Source organism: Eleutherodactylus coqui, chromosome 2, assembly GCF_035609145.1.
Source record: "Eleutherodactylus coqui strain aEleCoq1 chromosome 2, aEleCoq1.hap1, whole genome shotgun sequence".
Lineage (NCBI taxonomy): Eukaryota > Metazoa > Chordata > Amphibia > Anura > Eleutherodactylidae > Eleutherodactylus > Eleutherodactylus coqui.
This window is the reverse complement of record NC_089838.1, coordinates 328,019,542-328,044,339: the sequence shown is the minus strand read 5'-3', so window position 1 is coordinate 328,044,339 and position 24,798 is coordinate 328,019,542. Positions and strand designations below refer to the sequence as shown.

At 49.0% G+C, this 24,798-nt stretch overlaps 1 protein-coding gene across 5 annotated transcripts in view; it reads left to right on the top strand.

The window, feature by feature from the left end:
• Positions 1 to 24,798, top strand: part of KDM6B (lysine demethylase 6B) — a 103,600-nt gene that overhangs the window by 52,542 nt on the left and 26,260 nt on the right. For 2 of the 5 annotated variants that reach the window (XM_066593826.1, XM_066593822.1), the window contains exons 2-3: positions 10,405 to 10,615; positions 11,700 to 11,756. The gene's annotated coding sequence lies outside the window, so the exon portion shown is untranslated. Of the gene's footprint in view, positions 1 to 10,404; positions 10,616 to 11,699; positions 11,757 to 23,706; positions 23,900 to 24,798 lie in introns of those variants that run through there. The other 3 variants (XM_066593824.1, XM_066593823.1, XM_066593825.1) reach the window with 2 other exon arrangements.

Sequence of the window (24,798 nt, the reverse complement as noted above, 5' to 3'; positions counted from 1 at the left end):
CTCAAAGTGCAGCTGTGCAATTATAGGGTTAATACGCAGCATGGAATATATATAATTATACACTGAAGTGTAAAGCTGTCGTGATGGACAAGTGGCTGCTTGTCTCCAATTTACAAGGTTGATATTTGTAGTTAAGCACAGAAAGGGTTAAGATGTAGTAGTATCTTCCCTGCTGTATACTGCCTATGTGATAATTAATATAACTCCAGCAGCCATTGGTGGACCTGTAGTTTGGGATGATTGTTTCCGGCTCATGGGTTGATATCGGCATGTGTTATTACTGGTCTGCCCTCCAAATAAAATGTGTAGAGCGATTAGGTCTTGAATGGGTTAAGACAAAACCTGGGCACCCTCTGCCAGGCCCATGACAAAGGCTGAGAACTGTGCCAACCATCCTCTGTGCTGTGATCTCAGTGGACATTGGGCTCGCCACAGTTGTGGAGTCCAAGCCTTTCCTTCATTGGCTGGTAAGAGGACAAGCTTCTGCCTTCACCCCCTTACAGATATGACTCTGCCCCCTTTCCTTCTGGCCTTCACCCCCTTACAGATATGACTCTACCCCCTTTCCTTCTGCCTTCACCCCCTTACAGATATGACTCTGCCCCCTTTCCTTCTGGCCTTCACCCCCTTACAGATATGACTCTGCCCCCTTTCCTTCTGGCCTTCACCTTCCTCTTATGTTGGCCAGGTTTTCAGGTTCACACCTATCCAGTGACCTTGTAGATTCCCCGGGAATATATTGCTTTTGGAGATGCCACCTAAAAAGTTGCAGTCTTGTGGTCCTCCTGCTGTCTTCAGGCTCCATGAACTCTTCATTAGGTTTCCCATGATGCACGCTCCTCGTTCTCTGCTCTCTTGTGTGTTCAGTTCTCCTGCTCTTTTGGCCTCTTGTGTGCTTCAGTCTAACACGGGTTTATTCTCTTCAGCTGCATTCTGGTGGTTTCCTTTTGGCTACTGGTTCTGGTGCTCTTGGGTCCAGCGCCTTCTGCTCCATTCAGGGCCTCTTCTGTGCCCTTGGGATCAGCGCCTTTGGGGGCTTCCTCTGTCCTGGCGCCCTCATGGGCCTCTCTTGCACTCTTGGGGCCACCTTTTTCTCTCTTCTGGTTGTTTCTTGTAGTTCTTTCATCTTTTCATTCTCTGGCTTTGCATTTTCTTCCTGTTTTTATATCCTTTGGTTTTTGCCTCCTCTGCTCTGTCCCTTCCCTGTACTTCTCCACTTCCCACACTCTTCCTCTCTGGGCTTCCTTTGGCCTTTCTTCCTGTCAGGCTTCACACGCGGTTCTTCTTTTCCTGTCTGGTTTCCTGCTCCTCTCTTCTTATCCCGTCTTCTCAGGTTCCTGGTGTATTTACCCCAACTTCTCATACAAAGTGTAGAGGAATAAGAGTCTGTTATAATGGCCGTACATTCGGTTGTATCTGTCAGGTGGTGATTGCTCAATGAGTATATAGGGTAATAGACTGTATCTGGAGCCCGGCGCCTGCATATGGATGGTAGGCTCCTATAGCAGGCGCCTGCATATGGATGGTAGGCTCCTATAGCAGGCGCCTGCATATGGATGGTAGGCTCCTATAGCCGGCGCCTGCATGCGGATGGTAGGCTCCTATAGCCGGCGCCTGCATGCGGATGGTAGGCTCCTATAGCCGGCGCCTGCATGCGGATGGTAGGCTCCTATAGCCGGCGCCTGCATGCGGATGGTAGGCTCCTATAGCCGGCGCCTGCATGCGGATGGTAGGCTCCTATAGCCGGCGCCTGCATGCGGATGGTAGGCTCCTATAGCCGGCGCCTGCATGCGGATGGTAGGCTCCTATAGCCGGCGCCTGCATGCGGATGGTAGGCTCCTATAGCCGGCGCCTGCATGCGGATGGTAGGCTCCTATAGCCGGCGCCTGCATGCGGATGGTAGGCTCCTATAGCCGGCGCCTGCATGCGGATGGTAGGCTCCTATAGCCGGCGCCTGCATGCGGATGGTAGGCTCCTATAGCCGGCGCCTGCATGCGGATGGTAGGCTCCTATAGCCGGCGCCTGCATGCGGGGGGTAGGCTCCTATAGCCGGCGCCTGCATGCGGGGGGTAATTTATCGTATGTGATGGCGGTTTCCACACCGCTCTTCACACTGTGCATGGCATTGTACTCCGCTGACCTGCAGCCTTCCGAATACATTATACACTAGTGGTGATGTCACCATTCATTAGTTATATCCTTGTGAATGGGGTTGCACAGACAAATTTAAAGAGACGGATTCTTCGGTAATTGCAGACGCCAGGTTTTGGGGTTGGTGTATGGATGAGGATATTAGAGGTGCTAGGACTGGATTTGTAGCTAATAATAAACCATGGTAGGGCGAGTCGCCAGCAAATGGGGGATTGTCGGCGTGGTGCGCGGTAAGTGAGCCTGCGGGTAATAATGAACATCTGCATCTTCTGTATGAGAGACCGGAGCTACTCTTTCTCAACACTCCCTAAGTGGTTTTCTTTGTCTCCTTGCCCTTACCCCAGCTGACACAGAGTCCTCGCCTCCCCCCATGCTCCGCCCCTCAGGCCTGATTCCCAGCCTCCCCCTTCTATCAGCTGTTCATAAATCATTCATACATGCTGGATACCATCCAGGCTTACTGGCCCTTTAAACGGCACGCGGCTGTCACTATATTGTATCTCCTGAATATTTAACGTGCTGGATCACATCGGGCACAAAAAACGGAAGCGCTTTATTCCCGAGCAGATGATGCGAGCTATGAGCCTCCTCCTCCCCCTGCAGGGTGATATATACAGAAGGAGGCTATGAGTCTGCCCCTCCCCCTGCTGAGTGATATATACAGAAGGAGGCTATAAGTCTGCTCATCCCCCTGCAGGGTGATATATACAGAAGGGGGCTATGGGTCTGCCCCTCCTCCTGCAGGGTGATATGTACAGAAGGGGGATATGGGTCTGCCCCTCCTCCTGCAGGGTGATATGTACAGAAGGGGGCTATGGGTCTGCTCCTCCTCCTGCAGGGTGATATATACAGAAGGGAGCTATGAGTCTGCCCTTCCTACTACAGGGTCATGTATACAGAAGGGGGCTATGAGGCTGCCCTTCCTACTACAGGGTGATGTATACAGAAGGGGGCTATGAGGCTGCTCCTCCTGCAGGGTGGTGTATACAGAAGGGGGGCTATGAGGCTGCTCCTCCTGCAGGGTGGTGTATACAGAAGGGGGGCTATGAGGCTGCTCCTCCTGCAGGGTGATATATGAAGTATACATAGTTTTCCCTTCAGCAGGTTGTCACAAGTACTGGATACTGTTGTATGGTCTGGTACCGTCTAGTACTTTACATTATACTGTTTTGGGGGGTCTGCGGCGCACGCAGTCGGGGGAGGGGGGGTCTGCGGCGCACGCTGTCATGGGCAGTCTGGCTTGTTTGTTTTTCTGTTTAAACTTCCCACTCTGTTGTTTTGCAGCGGCGCGTATAAATGTAACTGCGTACGGACAGCGGTAACTGCGCGCCTGTAGAGAACAATGGGTTCTCTCGCATGTAATATGCGGCAAACTAGAATATGCGGCGTTCTTCCTTGTGCACGTATGGCACTCCATGTACTTTCATTGACTCCCTTCACCACGTATCACGCGGTAAACTTACTCTTGTGTGCCCTAAACGTGCATCACAAACATGCTGTGAACCCGCCGCTGTTCCCCCCGGGGACCCACTAATGATAAACATCCCCTCACACCTGTCTTGTGCCCGCTGGGATACGGTTACATCATGGCGGAGGGCAGGTTGCAGGGTGTTGCATCACGAGCGCTATGTGTGTGTGTATTGTGTAGCGGCAGGGTTAGGCGGTGTTGAGTCATGTGTATGTTACAGGCGTGTCTCCCTCACCGGTAATTGTAGTAAATGTTGTTACAGGAGACTCTCTTGGGCACACATCACTATTGATGTCGGCCAATGCCCTGGGGTGTTGGGTTGTCTGGATATGTGGCTGCACCGTGCCCAGCGCCCGTGTGGCAGTTCTGTGGGTGATGGACCAAGATGGTTTTGTTTGGGTCTCTCAGAGCATCCGGTGTACGCTACTATAGGTCACAGCCCAGTACACTGACAGGGGCTCAGATCCAGCGGCTGGCGAGTGCCCTACAAAAGGGAGAAGCCATCTGTAGAATAGAACGGCTTCCCTTCCCAGCGCCCGGGGACGGCAGCGACATGAGCAGGGAGGACAGTAAAGCACACAAGGGGTGGTGGGAGAGTGGGAGCACAATATAGTATATCTACTAGTCTCCTTCATACACTTATACACAACAGACACATCTGGATGGAGCGCCCCCTACTGTTATACAGCAAATGATGACTGATTGCTTAGCCTCACCTTCACTAGCTGCATAGCAGAAGAGAGGGCTTTTTTTTTTTTTTCTTTCTTCAAGTGCTGTGCCCCTGTTAAACTGCCCCCTGCTGCAGTAAATCTGCCCTTTTCCACGGCTTTGGACCTAGAAGGTATAGTACCATTCATTGTCCGCATGATCACTACAGCCAATCACAGGCCTCAGTGGTCATGTTCTGTTTATGGCAGTATCACAGCTGAAGCCCCTGATTGGCTGTAGCAGTCATGTGAACTATGAACGATGCGTGACTACTGGGAGCGGGGTGGTGTAATGGGTGGAGAGTGCATCAATGGGTCATTTTAGCCCTTTCTCTGCCCATTGAAGGTGGCTGTGCCATGTCTGAAATGTATCCACTAGCCACAGAATGGCAGAGAAACTTCAGTGGGGGTATTGGTGGGCACACATACATACTGCCTCTTCATTCATTTGAATAGGACTCCTGGCGTCGGCCAAGTGCCAGCTGCTATTCATATGCCATAGCAGGACTCCTTTAAAAAAAAACCCTAGAACTATATTTTTGTGGAAAAGAGCATATTCACTCTGAGTTATGGGGTGATACTAGCCGTTACTGATCACCTTGTAGTGTCCAGCATGCCGCGAATGCAGGAACTAAGATCCGTAGGGCAATATAATAGATGTGCCGTCTCGCCCGGTACGGCTTCTATACGTCACCCGCAGTCCAGTATGGCAGATGGTGGGGAGCAGGAAGGCCCGTCTGCCACCCGATTGACCAGATATACAGAAAAGATAAATGGTGGGAAGATGAGATCCGACGAGGACAATGGTGACATGCGCCGTATACGCCAGGAGTGCTCCAAGGGCCGGTCTCACTACCGGTTTGTACCGCGTGTTTTGCACTTGTAATACGGCGTAACTAACTTTATATTACCAGCAATGGTGCCTCCCAAACAACGATGCTTGTAGTGTGTGCGCTTGTCGGCACGCAGGGTTCCACCCACTTCTGAGCGCGCCCCGCGCGGTAGATATGTGAGAGCGGCCTGGAACAAGAGGGGCGCTGCTGTTGTCCTTCTTCATGGGGGTCTGTACCGAGTTACTGTGCGGTTGGCGGCCATCTTGGGCTGTGATCCGGCGCGATCATCTGTATTATTTGTGATTCACGTGTCGTGTGAACTAATTACAATATTTCTTCAGCGCTGAGTACGAGGGGAACGGAACCAGTACAATCTACTATTGGAGATGCTGTTTCTGCACACCTACGGCGACTTACCTCACCGCACATTACACAGAACGGTTGGTCCTCATGAAAAATCTCATTATTTACAGTCCTTAAATACTTATCCATTTAGTAAGCCCATGATTAACGTATAACTGGGATCCTCCAACATGGCGCATGGGGGGGTACATAACGGCTGTTCAACATTCCACCCATATCAACCAATCATATTGCAGCTCTACCGTTTAGGCGGACTTGAAGATGAAAGCTACAATCTGATTGGTTTGTACAGGCAACGCCTCCTACTCCTGAGGGTGGTATGACATCTGCGCCGGGTGGACCCCACTGACTATAATGGGGTCCGCCTACTCTCTGCTCAGCTGCCCGCGTTTGGACCACAGATGAAGCGTTGCATGCTCTCATTCATCCGCAGAAATCTACAGTCTCTGCACGTCGGACAGGTGGGTTTTGGTGCAGCGTCTTCATGTAAAACCGTATTCACATCTGTGATGGCAGCTCAGAACACCACCCATTGTCGTGTGTAACAAGCGAGGCGGTGAACCGTATTCATACAAGTCCTCGCTGGCACCATTGCTGCCTGAGGTGAATGCGCCCCCTACAGACTGATCTCTGCTACTGCACTGCATTGTTTTTTAAACTGATCCTAACCATTGGCAAAGTCCCCCTAGAACCACTTTTATGTTAGACTGCAACAGTTTCAAGATCTCTTGCTGTCAGTGAATGAAAGGATTCACTGACAGGGAGCAGAGGAAGGTGATAAACGTTGTATTGTAGGATGAGTAAAGTGGTTGCTCCACCAAATAAACTATGACTGGCTGACTGATGGGACCCCACGGATCCAGAGAACGGGGGTCCGGTGCATCGAGGAACAAGCGGAGCAGCAGTTGTACACGAGGACCGCCGCTCTTTCAATGGGGCTGCAGTAGTCGGTGCTTCAGCTCGGCCATCTTTGGCGGTCCGATTCTAATGAATTAACAAACACAATTTGCATGTCTGAGGGCTCCTTCACACTGGCGATCTCCAGATCCTTTGCCGAAAACATCGCTGCCGCTTTCATTTTCTTTTTTTTTAAATTTTTTGCTGCGATTTTTCACGCAAGAAAGCCGGTGGACGTTCTAACGTTACAATCGCACGAAAATCACAAGTTTGTGCGTTGTGATAAAAAGGAGGCTCCATAGGGAAATATGGGGGATAACCGCAAAACGCAAAAACATGGGGCGTGCCACGATTCGTACGCAACATCGCACTTTTGTGTCAAAAGCTACATATAGACTTGAGGTTTTTGGCGCAAATTTTGATGGTTGAATACTTTGCCCTGTGTGAGACCTCATGTCCACGGCATGCCCGGATTCCGCATGTGGATTTCCGCATTGGAAGACCTGCAAATTGGTGCAAAAATGACTTTTAAATGCTTTCCGGCGATTGTGTCTATATGTAGCTTTTGACACAAAAGTGCGGTGTGTCTGTGTGTCTGTGTGTGTGTATGTGTAATATATATATATATTTTTTTTTTTTTATTTTCTCACACGGATGTGCTTGGATGCGCCGTGGATTTACGTGGGGGCAAAAAAAAAAAATCGTAAGACCAAAAAACCTTGCCTCCCCCCTGCCTGGTCTCCAAGCAACCAGAGTTGTATCTGCCTACAAATCCACAATTGAATTACGGATCGCTGGCTTCCATAGAGATTGTCGGCCATCCACACAGAATCTGCAGTAAAATGGCGCATGCTGTGACTTCCTTTTCGCATGTGCCCACTGAGGTGCGGGCGCCACAGGCTTCCCCGTGGGCACTGGGCCTGCATGTTGTGAAGTCTTTCCATACATGTAAATGGGGTTGTTGGTGCGAGGTGATTGTGACCCACCGGGATGTAGGTGCCATGTTGTAGTCATCCTCAACCCGACGAGCTGGAATATGATTGGTGATCTGGGTAAAACCACCGTCTTTATGTGAACCGCCATTATTGTCATGTCTCCCCCACATACACACACGAACCATGCGCCAATGTTGGAGCGTCGCAGTCATCGGCTTACAAAGTAGACAATAACCCGGTATTTAGTGACTGTAAATAATGATATCCCTTATGGGGGGCTGATAATAGGCTTGTGTAATATGGGGGGAGGTAAACCTCACATAGGTGTGCAGAGACTGGCATTCACATCCGTCAAGGCGCATTTGTAACAGTAACGTGTGTTTTCTGGGGTAATACTTGTTCCTTTCGCATCCGGCACCAATGAAATGTTTGAATTTTGGAAAATTTTGTTAAGTCCTTTTTAAATAAATGAATTGCCGCGAGGGATTGGATCTGGGCTATATGCGGTGGGTGTCCTCAGCCAACCTGTCACATGTAAGCGCTGGGCCCGCTTCCCATGGTAGACAGATGACCCCACAGGTGTCTTATAGTTGGAATCGGCCACGTTGCCCTCGCCGCCCCCTGCAGTTTACCAGCTGCCTCTATTTTGGCCGGCTAACAAGAAGAAGAAACCTTGCAGTACTGCAGGCGCGGGTCTGAGAGTGGCTCTTGGAGGTAGGAGGATGCTGCGGGGGGCTGGGAGCGGCTCTTGGAGGTAGGAGGATGCTGCGGGGGGCTGGGAGCGGCTCTTGGAGGTAGGAGGATGCTGCGGGGGGCTGGGAGCGGCTCTTGGAGGTAGGAGGATGCTGCGGGGGGCTGGGAGCGGCTCTTGGAGGTAGGAGGATGCTGCGGGGGGCTGGGAGCGGCTCTTGGAGGTAGGAGGATGCTGCGGGGGGCTGGGAGCGGCTCTTGGAGGTAGGAGGATGCTGCGGGGGGCTGGGAGCGGCTCTTGGAGGTAGGAGGATGCTGCGGGGGGCTGGGAGCGGCTCTTGGAGGTAGGAGGATGCTGCGGGGGGCTGGGAGCGGCTCTTGGAGGTAGGAGGATGCTGCGGGGGGCTGGGAGCGGCTCTTGGAGGTAGCAGGATGCTGCGGGGGGCTGGGAGCGGCTCTTGGAGGTAGCAGGATGCTGCGGGGGGCTGGGAGCGGCTCGCGCGGGTAGGATGGATGCTGCGCGGGTAGGATGGATGCTGCGCGGGTCTGGGAGCGGCTCGCGCGGGTAGGGTGGATGCTGCGCGGGTCTGGGAGCGGCTCGCGCGGGTAGGGTGGATGCTGCGCGGGTAGGGTGGATGCTGCGCGGGTAGGGTGGATGCTGCGCGGGTAGGGTGGATGCTGCGCGGGTAGGATGGATGCTGCGCGGGTCTGGGAGCGGCTCGTGCGGGTAGGATGGACGTCTTCCTCCAGGAGGGTCTTGATAAATGCTGGTAACATGGCGGCCCGCATTGGGGACTGTTGTATATCTTGCTGTAACTTATGTTTCCCTCATTCTGTATTGTCACTAATGGTTTTCTAATAATGAGTGATTTCTGGATGGGCGCTCCACTAATCTGCATCGTTACGTACGCCTTTAATTTTAAAACTGTCCGGCGTGACAATCTGATTTCTTCCCATGAGTTCCTTCACGACCTCCGGCTGCTGGAAGGTGAAATGTAAAGATCTTGGGCAAATTTCACATTGCTTTTTATATAATACCAGAAAACAGGAAATCTGTGTGCCCGCCACCATAATACGGCGCGAGTGCCAGCCCGCTGGACGTCTAAGGACCCGGGCGAACAACGGCCTCCATTCCGAGACTTGCTGTTTTCTGTAATTAGGGGGGCGGTCGGGCTCCTGCAATAGGGGCGAAAAAAATATACTTGTGTGAAACTGGCCTGAAGCATTTGGGGCGCTCGGTCCGCCGTATTCAAATGAACCGCCCTGGTCACCGCATACAGCAGGGGGCAGTAGGGGCCACATACTGCCATGGGGTTTCTGAGTCTTATGGCACAATCTGTGGAGACGCCATAAAAGTCTAAATGAGAATAACGCTTTGAGTCTTTCTTCCCACGAGTGAGAATCCCGTGCGAGTTTTGTGCGCCGTCCTTTTGAATGGACTTATTCACATGAGCGCGGTTTTTCCCCCTCTTCGCAGCCTGTTCGATCGCTTTGGCGTTCCTTTGGGACGCCTCACTCATTGTTTTCAACGGGACCGTAAAAGCGATTGCATGGCACTCGCATTCCATGCGACGTTTCCTCTTCAAGCGGATAAGAAACAAGTGCCTGAGAATCGCAATTTCACAGAAGGAATCCATTTTTGTGTGAGGAACTCCTTGCATTGGCGTGATAAGTGCCCCTTGGCAAGCACCATATGAGGCTGAGTTTCTCACCCCAATATCGCGCTCACCCTGAGGCTACATTCGCACTGGGGAGTGCGATATCAGGCGAGGAACCCATCCCGATATCGCACATTTCACCCACGGATGCCAGCGGCTGTTCATACAAAACCGCCCCTCTGACATGGCGATCCTCCGGCCCTGGTTCACGCGCGGCAGATGATCGCAAGCGTTTCCCATTGGGATTAATAGGAAACCTGGCATCACACTTGTGCCCACATGGCAGGCCTGTGACCGCCCTATTGAAAACAATGGCTGAGATCTTCTGAGGGATGTGAAAAAATAGGACTTGCTGCGATTTTTTTTTTTTTTTTTTTTTTTTACCTTGCAGCATCGCTCCTGTGCAGGACTCCATTCAAAAGAATGGCGCTCACGGTCCTGCGTCTCGCAACCCACAACTCGCGCGAGGTTCCCGCTTGTGCGCATGGAGCCCAACGAAGCAGATGATATTTCCCCCTTCTACTTGTTGGCGACGGTCACTCTCTAGCCTATCTTACCAACCGGAGGGGGGTCGGTCGGCCGGCAGCTGCGATAAATGACGTTACTTTAACCCTTTTGTTCCGCATGGCGCTAACATGAAGTGCTGTTCTGCCGCCGGAGGTTTGTGGTCGGTGTCGCCTTTAATGTGGTATCGCTCAACAGGTTCCTTTTGTGGAAAAGGGGCAAAGAGTGCCATGTCCAACATCTCAACCCAGCCCTGAGGAAAAGAGCCGATCGCCTGCAGGTCTCTCCTGGGGACTTGGCACTACCCACCCTCCTCGACTGAGATGAGAACCCGTATTACTGCAGTCAACGGGCTAAAGTAGCACTATTTTGGTTTCTAATCTAATTATTCCCCTGAAGGACGCAATAGGTAATGTCTGCAGAACTCATAAAGGTCCAGTGTTTTAGGGGTGTAGAGGCTGGGGGGGCGGCTCTACTGGGGGTTAGATATAGAAGTTACGGGGGCTGGCGCCAAACCTGCATTAAGCTGCTCATGGACAATGCACAATCTGCTGGTCTGCAGGCAACTTCTTGTTCAGCCAAAGCCCCCAAGTACGGTCAGTCTGTTTGAGTTTGCCGCTTGTTTAAAGTATGGTTGTTAGTCCACGGGAAAGAAGGGCGAATCGACAACCAAAGACGCCCAAGCTGGCGGAGCCTGGAGTGGTAAGGATCACAGGCTTGGATGGATGGCGGTGGGCGGCTTTATAAACTGCCTCCTCAAACTGTAGATAAAGTTGATGAAAAAGAACTGAGTGGGCTTCACGTCTCCAAGACGTCTTGGTGGGAGGGGAGTGACCTTGTCTCCTATCACAACCAACTGGAGTCCGATTGAGTCCTGGTTGCTATGGGCAACAAGGCCTATTTTCCTGATGGCCACTGGTTTGTTCAACAAACTTTATGTAAACCGTACAATTTAACAAAATTATTGCTTTTTCCAGGAATTGATAATTTTGTTTCCTTTCAGGAGAGAGTAGCCATTGTGTGTTTTTTTTTATTTTATTTTATTTTATTTTATTTTTTTAACGTTTCCTTCAACAAAGTGGACAAATTCAGTGTTTGTCTTTTCCAAAAATGATCTTTAGCCCTAGATTTGAGAATAGCCTTTATTTTTTTCTGAAGCTTCGGTGACCGAATTTGTCCACCTTGTTGAACCTATCTTAAAGTGTTCTGCTTTTGTCTCATTTTCTTATCAGGATAAAGAAGCTATGACTTGGTATCTTATTGACACTACTAGCCCTTGTGGCTTTCCGTTGTGTCTAGTAGTTCTACAACAACATTTACTGACAGCTGGATGCCGCAAGATAACTGCTCCTGTCGTACTATATATTTACTTACTCTTCGTGCTGTTTTGCTTACCCTCACGCACATTGACTATCACTTGCTATTTTGGTTCTCACGTACACTCACTGCACTGATGTCCTCTCCTCCGCTAATCCTGTTTGTATTGTTTTTAGGGTCCGTCGTGCGCTCTGCTTTGACATCGGAACTGGTCCTTCGCCATCGATGACCGGGTGAGTTTGCTGCATTCGTGTTGGATCTTGTTTTATGTCAGAAATGCATTACAAAAAGGTATCTTGGTGGTTAAAAATGTTGTACCAGATTTATATTTTATCACCCATCTCTAGCGTAGGTGATAAAAGTCTGATCAGTGGGGGATTCGCCACGGCGAAAACGGGGGATTTGGGTGTCCCATTCTTGTGAGCAGTCAGGGTCTCGGCAGTGAGACCCCCACTGATCAGAGTTTTAGCACCACTTGTCCATCCTTCCGTGTGAGTTAAATGCAGAGCCTGACAGCACCTGTGAATGTCAGTTACCGGCTCTTAGCTCCGCCTCCGGATCACATGACAGTGACGTCATCACAGGTCCTTTTATCCTTGTGCACTGAATGCACCCCCTTCCCCAAGCCCCGTGGTCTCAGTTGTTATGGATACAGCAGTACTCAGTCTGGCAGTTTGCAGCTGCACACCTGTGTGGAGACTCCAATAAAGTACACCTTACAAATGTCTACATACATAGCTGGCGGTGCATACCGACCAACAACATTGAAGCGTAGTCCTTCACCACTAGCTTCACATGCCGCCGTCACCAGTCCAGCCTACATCTAATCGTCAACCTTGTCCAGTGTTGAAACAAACCGTCGCTGTTGTGCAAACATGTCACCACAGAGGGTTCAACACCGCCATGAAGCTCATGCAGCTTACATGACACAGCGACAACTTACGATGTCACCGTTGCCACCAGCTGAAATGTGTAAATGTCGGCAGAGCGAACATGTCTCCTCAGCGAGCAGCTGAAGTTCGTAAATCACGTGCAGCTCATATGCGAAAGCAGTGTAGCAGAGCTGTGTGTGTGACGTGCATGCAGCAGAGCTGTGTGGCGCATTGCGCCACCAGAAACACTGGTACTATAATTTCCTAATGATTACTAGTCCTTTGGATAAAGGTTAATTCTGGTACAACCCCTTTAAGCACTTATTACCCAATAACCCGCCTCCCTTTCCCACCAATTCTGGCTACCATCTTAAAGGGGTTTTACCACCGAAGACATTTATCTTCCATCCGCAGGATAGAGGATAGATGTCTAATCACTGGCCGTCTGACTGTTGGGACTTTCAGTGATCCTTAACATGTAAATGGAGTCTATGGGACAAAAGGAGATTGTCAAGTATTTTGATATCCACCAGTGCCCTAGAAGTGAGCGAGTATATTGGATGTACAGAATATTTGCCGAATCCACCTGATTTAGTGTTAAATTTTTTTTTTCCTTTTTTTTTTTTTTTTTTTTTTTTTAGCAGGATCGGGCAACCATCTAATGTTTGGTGGCCTCCCGATTTCTACCACAATAGCAGATGTTGGGGGAGATGAGGGTCGGCCAGATCCTTTTGTACTTGTGGAAATAAGCCCGTTTATAGCTTTCTGGCAGCGGCATTTCCCCTTTTCCCATTGAGAACACATTCAGCTGAGTACATACGTATCGGTGGATCTGGAGAGATGGCTGTTGGCCGAATGAGCCTGAACCTCAGTTAAAGTTGTACATTGTTAAAAATGTTGACCTTTTCTGTAAATGCAAACTCTGGTAAGACTCCTTTTACTGATGCCGGCCGTGTAACAAGTGTTAAACAAGATCGGCGCTCCTCTGCCAGCCAAGTCACACTCTGTGGTGGATGCATGATCATTCGTCTCCCATAGACTTTCATCCTTGTCGGCAGCCCCTCCCCGCCAACATTGATAGATTTTGGTGCCATGTAAACACCTAACGGGTGATCGGTGGCACCTTCACATGGTTCGATGACTGGACAGATGACCGGTTTCCAGGATTGTTCTTGCTCAATCATCGAGGAAGTGTGAAAAGCCCCCATCAGGGTTTTACCGTAGGATAGGAAAAAACTTGCTGATGGGTGTAAGTTGGAACGGTGCTCCGCAGTGTTGCCACATGAATAGCGTGGTGGTCGCACATGCGCGCCGCTGCTCCATTCATTTCAGTGAGACCACCGGCGGTAGCTGGGCGCTTGTACTCTGCTGCCTCCAGCAGCCCCATTGAAATGAATGGAACATTAGTGCTCACGCGTGACTGCTGCTCCATTTATTTATGTGGGGCTCTTTGGGGACACCTGTTCTCAGAATCGGTAGGGTCCTAGCAGTCAGGACCCCCCCAATCAGCAAGTGTCTTTTTGTTGTGTTTTTTTTTTTGTATTAGAATAAATAGTTGACATACTGGAATTACCATGGATCGAAATGGTTAAATTGCTTGGATATGTGGCAAAGAAGTCTCCGATCCTCCACAGGATGGACCCCAACTACACTAATATGGGACATATCTAAAGAGAAATCCTTGATCTCAGGCTCTTGGTTACTTCGCGTGATCTCTTCTTCGCCACTGGACCTGTTTGTTGATCACGTCTGTAGTAGATTTCCACTCTCTAAGCGCTTACGTAATGAAAGCATTGCTTCAGTGCCCTGGCCCTTTCCCATTTACCTGTGTGATGCCAGGCTCGCTTCCAGCAGGCTGGTAATTTTCTTCTCAGGGCATCTGCCAAATACAGAGGTCAGAGCCGAAGGTCAGAGGTCAGAGCAGAAGCCCCCACGCCAACCTCCTATGTAGTGGCGACACTTGTAACTGCAGGCATGGCTCCCATTGATTTCCATGAGATGTGCCTGCAGTTACCAGCGGCGACGACTACATGGGAGGTCAGCACGGAGGCTTCCACTCCGGCCTCTGTTGTTGCGGCATTGGCAGCTTGCGGGCGCAGAGCTGATTGGTCGGGGTCCCGTGCGATGGACCCCAGCCGATCAACTATCCTGATGATAGGTCATCAATATTATTTTTGACCCGAAAACCCCTTTAAAATATCGCAGATTCATCACAGCGACTCGTGCTGGATGGTAAATCGGTCAGATGTTAAGGCTGTTATGGTCTGTTTATACCACCTGTTAGCTGGCTTAATTTATGCTAAAATAGTGCCAAAACTTGGGCACTGTTTGATGCAACTTGGTGCGGTTTAGGTCACACCCCCCTCTTCTATTAAGGACCTACCGATGTCAGACACAGCAAAAAAAAAAAGTTTGAAAGTGTCTAAAACTTATAGTAAATGTGACGCAAAGCGTGTTTGACATTTTTTGGGGTGCAATTTTCGATAGTAAATAAGCCCTATTGTGGGCGAGGCTGCTGGTCGCTGTGCGCAGTATCGGCACCATTGTAATCTGCAAGAAGAGGGTAAGGAAGGACTCCTCTGTATCGTGACGTGAGCCCAGTGGTCATCGGTAACATGAGCCGAGGCTACAAGTACCCTTGGGTTTGCTTGGCTCAGCAAGGAGAGTTCTTCCTAACCTTTGGGGTTCCTACCCACAATAAAGCTGACAAGCCCAATAAATAATGTCGCCATATTGTTGGGAGTTGACTAGAAAGTTTTTAGTTTTGCCACAAAACTAGGTTGATGCATTTAGGCTTTGGAGTGAGGGGTTATAATTAGAGATGAGCGAGTATACTCGCTAAGGCACATTACTCGAGCGAGTAGTGCCTTAGCCAAGTATCTCTCCGCTCGTCTCTAAAGATTCGGCTGCCAGCGCGGGTGACAAGTGAGTTGTGGCGGGGAGCGGAGAGGGAGAGAGAGATCTCCCCTCCGTTCTTCCCCGCTCTCTCCCCGCCGGCCCCCGAATCTTTAGAGACGAGCGGGGAGATACTCGGCTAAGGCACTACTCACTTGAGTAATGTGCCTTAGCGAGTATACTCGCTCATCTCTAGCTATAATGTCAAGCGAGTCCGTACCATAGAGGCAGACCATGCGACTGCTATGGGGATCTTGGTGAGCGGGGCGCCGATTTCTGATTGCACAGTCCTTCTGCTACTGGATAGTGAGAGCATGACCTTCCTTCTAAGAGCATTGTTGGCAAACAAGGAGGTGGGGAATTGGCCCAAGGGTCATTTTAAAGGTCATGGAATGGGAAACAAATGGCAGCATAATGGAGGGTCCATTTACGGGGCTCCTCTGTTCTCTGTCGCCACTGCCGAATGTAACACCACCTACAGTAAAATACTTAATCTGGTCTTCAGTGCGAACTTCTTGATGATGAACCACAGGTAACGATACTATACAATGCGCACTGGTATGTGGAATCCACAGATACCTTTATTTCTCCAGCGTGGCTCCACTGTCCAGATATCAGTGTTTAGCTTTATCCCGCGCCATATGCAAATTAGCGGTGGGCCGTCGGATGGGCGGTCTTTGTTGGCTGCGGTCTGGGCCCTCTCCTTCCCCATTGTTTGAAAAACCACTCCATTCAATGCTTGGTGATGTCTCCAGCTCCACCTGCTGGAGGCATCATGCAACCTATCGTTCCTGCACTTGTGCCACACTGAGCAAACGGGCACATGCGGTGACGTCGGTCTGATCTGAGAACGACCCGCCGCGCATGTGCCTGCTCGCTCACTGCTGCGAAGCCTGACGCTGGTCTGTTTAAGGCCGAAAAATAGGTGCCAGACTTCCTTTTACATCTCCCTACTGTCTGTAGTATGTCCTTCTCTTGGTCTCCTGCCCCATTGGCACCTTGGCATACTTAGAGTCTAGGTGGTAGATTGTCTCCAAGATAAGCTACAAGATTAGGCCACCCATGTGATACTGTATCTCAGCGGGTACAGTTGCATCTTTCATATGGTTCCCTGAAGCGCAGATCATTGGACTCCGTGTTGTTTGGGCATCTGGAAATACAAAGATCAGTCCTGGACTTTGGTCACTTAATGTGATCCTGGAAATCGTACTTTTATGTCACCGTCTGTATATGACTGCTCTCGATCCTGTATATGACTGCTTGCTTCATTGATTTGCCTTCTAAGTGGCTGTTTTCTATCACATTTTTATTGTAAATTTAACATATACATTAAACATACATGAAGGAAAAACCCCACAGAAATAACTGTATGCAGCTTTAAGCGTACAGCGCTTTTTTTTTTTTTTTTTTAAGCGTTTACTTTTCCATATGTTTGTGCTTATTTTTATAAGTGTGTTTTTTTTTTTTTTGGTTTTTTTTTCACTGCAAAGTTTTTCTTTTCAGTATTGTAGTTCAACACTTATATATTATTATTTTTTTGTTGAGGGGGGGGTCACTTGAGAATAAAAACATATACACTCGTTGTGAAACCAATCCCTCTCCTAGAAGTTGTCGAAATGGAATGAAGGAGAGCTTTAAACTAGAAAAATATGGGAAGGGAAGTGAGAGGCCGGGTACAAATATACAGCTAATGAATACATTTGAGAACCTCACTATTAGAAGTGGAAAGAAAGAACAAAGACAAAGTTCAGAAGGAACTAGAGGAACAAGAGACCCCGATCACAAACTAACATGTTTCTACACAAATGCCCAGAGCTCCTAACACAGGAAGAGGAATATGATGTCATAGGCATCTCGGAAACTTGGTGGGATGATACACATGATGGGAATACAAGGCTTGAAGGATATAACTTATTTATAAGAAACAGACCAAAAAGAAGGGGAGGAGGTATTGCATTCTATGTTAGGAAAACATTCATCTCCGCAGAGATTCAAGCTTCAGAGCTGGGAGTTCTATAGAAACTGTTTGAGTAAGAATACAAGGAGAGAACAACAGAAAGGACACCATTGTAGGCATTTACTATAGGACACCTGGACAAGCAGAAGGTTATGGAGGAACTCATTCTACATCAGATGGCCAACCTCTCAAAAAACCACAACACAGTGATCATGGGAGATTTTACCTATCCAGACATTTGTTGGGAATCTCTCAGGTAAAAGTAATGGATCCAACAGAATCTTATCCGCTCTTGTAGACCACTTTATCTTCCAAAAGTTAGAAGAGAAAACAAGGGGATTCGCTACTATGGACCTACCGTGTATACTCGAGTATAAGCCAAAGGCACCTAATTTTACTACAAAAAACTGGGAAAACGTATTAACTCGAGTATAAGCCTAGGGTGGAAAATGCAGTAGCTACTGGAACTGTATACGCAGCGTTACCGCATATGTATGGGAAGTGCTAACGCAACACATACAGTAACGCAGTGCAATGGGCTGCCGGGACCCGCCTGCCCCACAGTGATTTTTCAGAGAAGGGCTTTAAATATAAGCCCTTCCCTGAAAATCATCCCTAGTTGTAGTAAAAAAAAATTATAATATACACACATACACATACCCCTACTTCGCCGCCGCTGCCAGGGCTCAGGCCGAGCACTGTCTGTCCGGTCAGACGCAGCCCTTTCAGCAGCTGGAGATTTGTAATCCCTGCCTGCTGAAAGAACTTCATTACAGTGACTGGACCCAAGTGGCTACATGCGCCTGAGCCCCAGCAGCGGCGTAGAGGTAAGTATGGATTTTTTATTTTTTTTTTGTAAATTTTCACTCGCATATAAGCCGTGGGGGGCTTTTTAAGCAGAAAAAATGTGCTGAAAAAGTTGGCTTATACACGAGTATATACGGTTATTCTTACCAACAGGGAGGGATGGTTGAGGAAGTAAGGGTGGCTAGGACCTTAGGAGGCAGTGATCATGATATTCTTGAATTTTGAATAAACATAGGAGGAAGACCTGAAAAAACTCAGACCTCAAGGTTGGATTTCAGAAAGGCAGATTTTAATGAACTCAGAAAAAGGAGAGAAAGAATCCAATGGCTGGATGTTCTTAAGGACAGAAATGTCCAAGAAGGTTGGGAAATATTGTGAAATGAGATTCCCAAAGCACAATCGTTAACAATCCCTAAAAGAAGGAAGAATGGGAAGAATTTAAAGAAACCAGGATGGATGAACACAGAACTTGTACAAAATGAAGAAAAATATGTTTATCAAATGGAAAGAGGGGGGAATATCTAAAGAAGAAAATAATGCGGTCTGCAGAAACTGTAGGGCAAGTGTCAGAAAAGCTAATAACGAATTGCAAGCGCAACAGAGGCCAAAAGCAATTTATAAAAAAAAAATTAAAAAAAAGAGATTTTGGGGGCATGTCAAAAGAAAAGTCAAAGATGCTATTGGATGCATACAAGATGAAAATGGCGAATTGGTTAAGAATTATGTTGAGAAGGCCGAAATACAAAATTCCTATTTTGTATCTGTTTTCTCTCAGAAAGTAGATGGAACATCAGCTGATCGTTCCTGTGCTACTGGGGGAATAAAATAATGCAGGCTATCTATAAGCAGAGAGATGGTGAGGGAACACTTAGCTAGCTTACATAAATTCAAGTCTCAAGGTCCAGATGAATTACATCCTAGGATACTGAAGGAAACAGCGGAAGTAATGCCTGAACCACTCACCATAATCTCTGAAAATTCCTGGAGAACAGGAGAAGTCCCAGAAGATTGGAAAAGGGCAAATGTTGTCCCTATCTTCATAAAAGGAAAGAAGGTGGATCCAGGAAACTATAGGCCTGTGAGCCTGACTTCTATACCGGGAAAGATCTTTGAACAAGTTATTAAGCAGCATAGCATGTATGCAAGTACTTGGATGAGAATGGAGTAATTAACCAGAGCCAGCATGGGTTTGTAACAAACAAGTCATGCCAGACTAATCTAATTTCCTTCTATGACAGAATCACCGACTTGTTTGATCAGGAAAATGCGGTGGATATAGTATATCTTGACTTTTTTTTAGTAAAGCATTTGACAAAGTATCTCATACCATACTTATTGACCAAATATGGGATTGACAAGGCAACTGTTAGGTGGATTCACAACTGGCTGAGTGATCGTACTCAAAGACTGGTCATAAATGGCTGTACATCCAATTGGAAGAATGACTCAAGTGGGGTACCACAAGGCTCTGTCCTAGGCCCAGTGGTGTTCAATATTTTTTATAAATTATCTAGAGGAGCAAATTGAGGGAGAACCAATCAAGTTTGCTGACAACACAAAGCTAGGAGGGATATCTAACACTAGAGAAGAGAGAGGATTCAAAAGAGCTGCACGCAGTTGAACCGTGGGCGGTGACTAACAGAATGGTATTTAACAATGAGAAATGCAAAGTCCTACATCTGGGCTAGAAAAATGAAAAAAGCGCATACAGAATGGGAGGAATTGGGCTAAGCACAGGAGGTGGTGAGTTCTCCTTCAATGGAAGTCTTCAGAGGCTGGACAAATATCTGTATGGGATGATTTAGTACATCCTGCATTGAGCAGGGGGTTGGACCTGATGACCCTGGAGGTCCCTTCCTATCATTCTATGAAACTGTGTCTGTGTGATTGTAACACTGATATAAGTAAGTGATTTCAATATCTGAGGAAAAGTATTATTTACTGTGGAAAACTGACCCATTGAAGGGAGGCTCTAGTACCCTGTTGTACCACCTCTAGCTTGGATACAAGATGTGATACGGGCAGGCGTGGAGGCTCTAGTACCCTGTTGTAGCACCTCTAGCTTGGATACAAGATGTGATACGGGCAGGCGTGGAGGCTCTAGTACCCTGTTGTAGCACCTCTAGCTTGGATACAAGATGTGATACGGGCAGGCATGGAGGCTCTAGTACCCTGTTTTAGCACCTCTAGCTTGGATACAAGATGTGATAGAGGTGGGCTGTAAATGAACCTCTAGATAGTACAAACTTGTAGACAGTTGAAGTTGGCGTCCCAGATGGTCCCATACATGTTCTATTGGTGATAAATTTGGTGACGGGCAGCCATAGAAGTGTGACCATGTTTTAGGGGCTTCCTGTGACCCCCTTGTGTGTGCGGCCGAGCATTATTCTGCTGGAAAATGGTTCTTGGAAGCAGCCATGAGAGGAACGCATGTGGCTGCAGGATGTCCTGAACATATCGCTGAGCTGTCATCATCCCTCGTACCACTACAAACGGAGGCGATGGTGGGTGTCACAGGCTGTACATGTAATGGGCACCAAGAGGCAATGTCCTTCAGCCAAGTACCTGGCAACAATTCCGACAAACCTAAGGGTGTAACTATGGTGCCACCTGGCTCTGGATGGTGGACTATGAAACAGTTGGAGCTGCTGGTGGTTGTCGGATGATCACACGCTCCTCTCTTCCAATTGGTCTGTCGGGGGCCCTGAGCCTGGTCACCTTGTGTGCCTTCACACATCCACTGGTACCAACACCTCCTAACAGTCTGGTCAGATGCTTCTCTCTACTGGTGGTCTGTAGGGCGTGTCATGAGCCTGGTTGCCTTGTGTGCCCTCATCCACTGGTACCAACACCTCCTAACAGTCTGGTCAGATGCTTCTCTCTACTGGTGGTCTGTAGGGGGCGTCCTGAGCCTGGTCACACTGTGTATCCCCATCCACTGGTCCCAACACCCCCTAACAGTCTGGTCAGACGCTCCTCTCTACTGGTGGTCTGTAGGGAGCGGCCTGAGCCTGGTCACCTTGTGTGCCCTCACACATCCACTGGTCTCAACACCTCCTAACAGTCTTGTCAGAACGGCCGGTGGGGGACAATTCATCAATATGACCATCCAGTTTCTCACATCCCAATAATGCGCCCCTCTCAGACTCTGGTAACGGGGTGAAATCTTTTCTCTGCGTCGTAGAGGCGTCTAGTGGTCAACAAGCTCTACACAAGCGGAAGAAGAGGTCACTACACACAAGGGGCCTCCGAGAGCCTCTTATAAAATGTCGTTTCCTCATTGACTAAATAGATATAAACAATGTATACATTAAACATACTTTTCCTTGTGGGACAAGATGCTGCACTCTATCCCACAAAAAATACACACAGTATTTTTTATAAAACCTTGTAGTTTTGGGATGCGCTTCACCAGAATAGCCTATGGGTACGTTACACAATACATTTCATAGTTTTTCTGTATTAATGGGCTTACCAAGATTGCAAGTTGTTCCCTATCCGCAGGGTAGGGGGTAGCTTGCTGGTCGGCATGGGTTTTTCTGTGAAACCCCCGTCCTTACTGCAGGTTTACCTCACCCCTGCAGGGAGCAACTGAGTGGAGCACTAACTGTGCAAATGCACTCATGTGCCCTTCACATTCAATGGGACCGCCGAGTGCCCTGGTGGCACCCGCTCGGCTATCCCGTCAGCTTCGTTGAAGTGAATGGAGCGCTGACAGCACATGCTCGGCCGATGCTCCCTCCACAGTGACGTCACCGTGGGGGAAGAAGCGCCTATTCTCCATTTTGGTGGACGGTAGGGGTCTCGACAGTGAGACCCCCACCCATAAGCAAGTTATTCCCTATCCTGTGGTAAGGCGACAACTTGCAATCTTGGTACAGACCCTTTAAAACTTAAAGCGTGTTGTCGTCAGCCCCTGAGGCTCGCGCTCGCCACACGCGTGTTCTATCACATGCATGCGCCACAGTTCCCGGACACTTGTGAAAGTTTTAGTGTAAAGGAGAAGTGTTTCGTCACGCCGGTTTCTGAGAAAGTAGAAGCGCACCGCTGTTATGGGAAGAGGGGTTGATGCTCTGCGACAGGCTGTGACGCTCTGCAGGTTTCTTGGAAAAAAAAAAAAAGTAGTTCTGCGACTTGTTTGTCCCCTTTTTAATAACCTATCAATGACTCTTTAGATTCTGGGCACACGGGGGCACCAAATCTCCCCGCAGTCACCGCATTCCCTCCGCTATTTATAAGTGCGACGAGGTTCTGGACTATTTTTAGTCTCGGCTTTTCCTATCGGAGCCAAGTTTTTATTTTGGAACTAGTTATCCGCTTGGGTCGGCGACAATGGGTTAAAGTCGTGACGACGTGTAATGACTGGATGACTGTGTCGCTCTCGAACGCCCCCTCCGAGGGGGGAACAGAACGTCTCGCCCATTACAGTGACCTCATCCGTCTCCCTCTTTACGCTCTAACCGCATGTCCTAAACGGATATGTCCATCCTAGAGTTATCTCCATTACATGCGTGTAAACCGCGCCCAGAGCGCCCCACTTCTTGCCTGTCTCTGTTATTTACCCCACAACTTCTCTCTCTCTCTCATCCGTCAAATTGCTGCCTGTCTCGCCTCTAACCCGTCCCTCTCTTCTCCATACTCTCTCCCGTCTCTCTGCTTCTCCCCTTCACACCCCGCTCCCTATCTCTCGTTGAAACTTCTTTCTCCCACATCTGTCTCTCCCCCTCCATTCTTCTGCTCGTCCTCCTTTGTGTCTCTCTCTCCCTCCTCCTCCCTTCCTCGGTCTCTCTGATGTCACTTCCTTCCCCCTCTCCCAACTCCCGAGTCTTCTGTTGTCACACTGTATTTATGGAGGCGACATCCTTCCCGTGTCACGAGCCCCCCAACGCTGTCATCGTTGGCTCAGACACCTGCCCACACTGGTGCCAGGCTTGCTGTATGCCCCCAGTGTCTTAGTAGATTGTGAACCTCCTCACACAGTCGTGTACATGTAAGCCACAATCCAACATTGGCGCTCAGTCCCCTCTATGGTGTGACCTCAGGTGACTGATGACCACAGGCGGCCGAACACCTAAAGACGTGTTGACCTAAACTCGTAGATGGTAGTCAAATAGACTCCAGATCTGTAAGACTCCTTAGTAATTGGTAATCGACATCAATCATTTCCCCGCCCGGCCCTCAGTTATACGTAAGAACCAGACAGTCGAGCCATAGAAGGAAAACATTGAATTCCAGAAAAAACAGTTTGTGCACATAGTAAGTAGAGGGGCTGATGGTGTGCGAACTTACCGTACAATTACCGTGTATTAGAGCGATCCGAGTGCTCCGGTCCTGAAGTGACAGATCATCTTCTATGGAGAAGCGTCTGCTCGCTCGTTAGCACTCTCTTGTACCGTCCGTTTAAAGTCTGCTCTTCTATGTAAGACATTGACTCAGTCTACCTTAAAGCACAGTCCATTCCACCTTAAACAAGCAGTGGGCTGGGTGTGGGAGTGGTGTGTGGTCAGGGAATCCCGTGGTGGGTGTGTTTTTGGGGTTGCAGTGACATCATCAGTGTCCCTTTAAACTCGGCTCCAGGAGAGATGGCGGAGGTGCGGGAGGGCGGAGCTTGGTGGGGGAAGAAGAGAAGCGTGAGAGAACATCCGATAAACTCATAGAAGAGCGAGCTCACAGTCAGGAACGGACGGGACGGAGCTGGAACACGGCCATGCTGCTCTGAAGTTGCTAGTCCGGTCTTTCTGGAAGCTGTCGGTCACATAGGACTTCTCTGGGTGGAGGGTGGGGAGGGTGTACTAGAGTGCTGAGGCGAAGACCCTCCCATGGCAGCTGTCTCTTTGTCCCGGAGGTGAGTGACAGTTGGGATCTTGACTCTGTTCACATGGCCCTCGGTCATGGTTGTCGCTGTTCCTCTCGGTCTTACATCTATGACCTGTCCAGCTCCGTCTTGTCTGACGCTTCACGGCTGTCTCTCTCGTCCTGTTGTCTCGCACTTGCCCAATGTCTTGTGTTTCCCTTTCTTTACAGTCGCTGCGGTTGTACCCGTTTGTTTTAGACTGACTCACATTGTCCGTCTCATTCTTTTTTTCTTGCGTTTTCTGATCCCTGTCTCTTTTGTCTCTCACCTTACTTCTCTGTCTCATACGCTTAACCAGCTCATTCTCTGTACTCCGCTTGTTGCTGGCTGTCTGTTTGTCTCTGTCTCTTCCATGCGTCTCGCTTTCTGTCTCATAGCAGCATTTCCCCCCCCTGCTGTTGTATCAAGCACGCTCTCTCGCACACACAATGTCGCTCTTCTGTGTCGTTGTACGGTCATGTGATCTCCCACTTTTCCCTAACCCCTTACCCGCCAGGTCCCATTCATTGCATTGTCTGTCCCTCCGGCTTAGTTCAACCATTTCCCCTTCAGACGTAGAGAGGCAAACACACGGCGGTGACGCACGGGGGAAGCCCCAGGCGAGCGTTATATGTGGGTGGAGGGAATAGTACGGGGAAATTAAGGGGAATGGAGATATATATTTTTTTCTATTACTAACTTTTTAGAGACTGATGCTCTGTGTGTATATACTGGACACGGTGTAGTAGTATATAGACTGGAGCTGGGCTGTGTGTATATATACTGGACACGGTGTAGTGGTGTATAGACTGGAGCTGGGCTGTGTGTATATATACAGGACACGGTGTAGTAGTGTATAGACTGGAGCCGGGCTGTGTGTATATACAGGACACGGTGTAGTAGTGTATAGA